The sequence below is a fragment of the Camellia sinensis genome, chromosome 2 (assembly GCF_055761805.1).
Source record: "Camellia sinensis isolate YWXY chromosome 2, ASM5576180v1, whole genome shotgun sequence".
Taxonomy (NCBI): domain Eukaryota; kingdom Viridiplantae; phylum Streptophyta; class Magnoliopsida; order Ericales; family Theaceae; genus Camellia; species Camellia sinensis.
In genome coordinates this window covers 165,269,526-165,273,939 of record NC_138962.1, presented here as the reverse complement: position 1 = coordinate 165,273,939, position 4,414 = coordinate 165,269,526, and the positions used below count along the sequence as shown (strand labels likewise).

The 4,414-nt window shown below is 38.5% G+C and overlaps 1 long non-coding RNA gene across 1 annotated transcript; it reads left to right on the top strand.

Moving 5' to 3' along the window:
• Positions 1 to 358: 358 nt before the first annotated feature.
• On the top strand, positions 359 to 1,661 carry LOC145819735 (uncharacterized). The gene is made up of 3 exons (XR_014360498.1): positions 359 to 587; positions 1,359 to 1,400; positions 1,562 to 1,661. It is a non-coding gene; the product is annotated as an uncharacterized LOC145819735 (long non-coding RNA).
• The last annotated feature ends 2,753 nt before the right edge of the window (positions 1,662 to 4,414 follow it).

Sequence of the window (4,414 nt, the reverse complement as noted above, 5' to 3'; positions counted from 1 at the left end):
ATGAATTTGATGAAAATTTAATCTTCACCGGATGACCGACAGAATTGATGAAAACCGTTAGTGTAACTCGCCTCCTTACTTAGCTGTTAATTCTGTGGTTTACCTTAATTACGTGTTTATATATGAGTTATATGCTTATATGTGTGTTAAGTGTGTGCCATGAGCTATTTGAAATATGTTTTGATTGACAGATATGTTAGTATGTGAAAAAGACCTGTCTGATTTGTTAAATTATAAAGTTAAATTTAATATTTTGATAGGAAATTAGAGCCTGATCTACTATGGAATAATTACAATTAGGTTTCCTTAAGGTAGATTTCTAGCGAGCCTTAATTTGATTTAATATAATTTAAACTACATATTAATGGGGGATAGATATTTGATTATTGTGAACTTAATAATAAAATATGGGAGACTTGTAGATATGTGGGGTCAAAAATATCTGTGAGAGAGAGAGAGAGAGAGAGAGAATTCTAGAGACTTAACTAGAGACTCAAAAGAGAAAGAGAGGAAGAAGAAGAAAAAGAAGAAGAAGAGGAGGAGAATAGAGGGATTTGAGCAAATCTTCACCAAACTAACGCTCTAAGGTAAGAATTCTTGTCTTAACCCATGAGATTAAGTAATTTGCCTATAAGCTTGTAGACTTTGAGTTGAATTAGGGAGTTGGGTAGTGTATGCTAAAGTTATAAACCCAAAGAGAGAACTTGTAGGAAAGAGCTTTAAATCTTGTCAAGCATGATATCTTTCACACTCAATCACTATTTCCTTGCTTGCTTCTTGAAGATGGAGGTTGAAACTCCTTAGATTTTGTGTTTGGAACTTAACCTTGCATAGTTTTGAGTTTTGCTTTTGAACACTAGATGTTTGATCTTTACATGATTATTTGGTTTTGTTTTAAAGTCATGATTTTATTTGAGGTTAGAACTTGGTTATTCAATATGTTTTAGTAAGTTTTGGGCGTTGATTTGTACAAAAATGTAGTCGGTTTTTGGAAAGGTTAGAGTTCAAAACATAGTAGATTTTCAGTTCTAAAACACCCAGAACCACACGTGCGGCAAAGAGGACCGCTCGTTCGAAAAACAGAACAGAAGAGGCCGCACATTCTGAAATAATTGCACGTGCGAATAGATTCTAGCACTTGTGGTTTTCAAGCTGGTTCGATTTCATTTTTCTGCTTCATTTTTCCAACTTCTAGGCCTCTATTAGCATGGTTTTCACATGTATTTAACATTCATATGCATTCCACGAGCATAAAAGAAAATAAAGAATAATTAGGCTAACCAAACAAACAAGTAATGATAACACCTAGTTGACTGGACTGTGAATTGAATGTATTATGCTTGCATGTGTCTGTGTAGGTCAAACACCGCATCCCAACCACGTGTTTTGCGGAGCCAACTGTGAGTAACAATCTTGTAAAGATATGTTCGAATTATAAGTATTTTCTAACTTATAAAAGGCTTTGTTTCTGAAATGCAATTTTCTACCTGATTGAATAATAGTCCTATTTTATGAACTATATTCGTGGCATGCTTAACATCTGTTATTGCTACTATTACAGACATATTTGTCAATTCCAATTCTTGGAACTTCTGTTTACTGTATTGATGGCCATCATATACGTCTGCTCAGTCTTCATGATCGTTTGTTCGGTCTTCATGTGTCACGACCCAAACCCGGCCCTATGGGTTTAGCACCGTAACCGGCCAGTAATCCGAGATTACCGAAGGCCTGCTGAACAGTAATACAGTGAAACAGAGTACAGGGCCTGGCGGAAGCCAATACAGTAAATAAATAGTGTCCATTGAGCTGTGACAATCTGTATGCAAAAAGGCTGTTCATGCATTATACAAAAACGGTACAGAACAGTATACACAATATTCACATCCATATAACTAGGGACTCAACCCCTAGTAACAGTACCGAAAACATTCCGTCTGTACAACACGGTATACAAAATTAACAGTCACACAGTACGGGGACCTAATCCCTGTATAACGGTACAGTAAACAGTCAGTCTATACAAAACAGTTAGACAGTACAGAAGACAGGCGGGGGAAAATTCTAAAACACCCCTAAGCCTTAACAGTAGGCTCGGAACCTCGCAGTGAGGCACAAAGGCTGGCTTGACAAAACTGGAGTAACCCTGACGCCTCTAGCTGCGGTCTGGTGCCTGTACACCTACATATATATATGAGCAGTGAGCTAAAGCCCAGTGAATAACACAATATGTAAAGAGGTTAAGAATGAATGTCCTTACAGTATGAAAACAGTTCATTTCAATCAGTCATTCAGTTGTTCAGTGCAGTAAACAGTCATATGTGGTACATCCATTAGCATAACAGTAACAGTAGGTCTTAAAAGACCGAACAGTAATGATGGCCATCAGTCAGTAAACAGTAGTGGTTCCACGAGGGAACCGACAGAGATCTCTGTAACAGTAACAGTAACAGTAAACCGTAAATACTAAGGATGCCACAGTACAGTTCAGAAATAAAGGACATACATTCATTCAGTAAATAATACCAGTTCAGTAAACAGTTCAGTTCAGTATTCAGAAGATAATCAGTTGAACATATCTTTACACAATTGTTACTCACAGAGTTCTGGGCTACAGTATGCTAGAGCGTGTCTCCCCAGTTGCCAACCCTACACAGTTCACAGGTTGAACACACACTAAGCTACACAGTTGGGAAATAGCATAACTTAATCCCTAATTTGCCTTGGTGTGTTCTACAACGATATCCTCATCAAGATGTCTTAAACTAGGCCTAAAAATGCCTAGGATGGGATGAGGATGCAAAAAAAAACGATCAGAAAACAGTTACAGAATTTTCAGTAAAACAGAGTCTCGCTCGAGCTCAGGTTTCCCCGCTCGAGCGTACAGGCAAACAAAGGTACACGCTCGAGCGCAAACTTTCCCGCTCGAGCGTACTGTAAAAGTACTGGATGGGTGAAATCTCCGCTCGACGCCCGCTCGAGCTTGAGACATGACTCCGCTCGAGCGCCCAATACTCCGCTCGAGCGGACTGCAAAACAGTGCAGAGATATGCTGGTTGCTCGGATTCCACGCTCGAGCGTAAATTTCCCCGCTCGAGCGGAAGTGCGAAATCTGGAAAATCCAGATTGCACCTCCAAGCTCAAACTCAAGTTTAAATGCATCAAAACCGATCCTCTTGGGCTCATTTTCTGGAAAACTCTTATAAACACATGGAGTAACATGATTCAAAGATCAATTCGAGAAATCAAAGCCCAAGGGTGTTTAATTCAAACCAATTTCAAATCATTTTCCAAGAACATTCTTCAAACATGACATGCATGATCTTAAATCCTTTTCAAAGCTTCAATGCTGTTTCAAAAGAGCTCAAACCTTCAAAAACAAGATGAACTCATGGAGTATGACCAAAAGATGGACATGCATGTGAGGCATTATGAACTACAACCTCAAAACTTCAATATATGCACATGCATGCAACAATTAAGCTACAATTCGCCATCTAAACCATGTTTGGCTCTACACTCCTTCAATATGACATAAATCATGCAAGATTCAACTTAAAACATGAATAAGAAGACAATGGAGCTACCTTAAGTCTTGTATTTCAAGAAGGGAGCTCAAATATGCAATCACTTCAACAATTTCTCAAGCAATTCCAAGCAATTCAAGATGAAAACCAACTCCTCAAGTCTCTCTCTCTCTAGGGTCGGTTGAGGCTCAAAATGTGAGAAGAAGTGTGGGTTTAATCAATACGTGGAGTGTTTACAAGGCTCATGTGTGTGTGTGTGTGAGTGGCCCACTAGTGGCAAGGTTGTAATTAAATCCAACTCTTTAATTAGCTTATTTAATCTAATTTAATCATACCTAATCAATTTTCAGATAATTGTACAATAAAATCACGTAAATTACGAGGGTCACAGAACACTAATCGGTTTCAGATTCGGCCGCCGATAAGGCCTTCAATTAGCAGTTTAAACATACGAACATGAACAGATAATCATACAATCAAACAGATAGAATGAAATTAACTGACATATACTCAGTCAATTCAGTTCCAGTTTCAGTCAGTCAGTTCAGTACTTTTAATCAGTTCAATTATCGGTCAGTTATCAGTCATTATCAGTTCCGTTTAACAGTAACTGGTGATCAATCAGTCATTAATCAGTAATCAGTATGAGGGTTGTTACAGTCTCCCCTCCTTATAAAGAGTTTAGTCCTCTAAACTCGAGTTACCTTCATTCTGGAAGAGAACAGGATTCAGTGGAAACAGTTCAGGATATCGTTTAGCCATGTCATCTTCCCTTTCCCAAGTGGCATACACGCCACCATGGTTCTGCCAGTCAACTTTCACTAACGGGATCTCTTTGTTCCTCAGTTTCTTGATCCGTCTGTTTACAATCTGTATAGGCCGTTCCT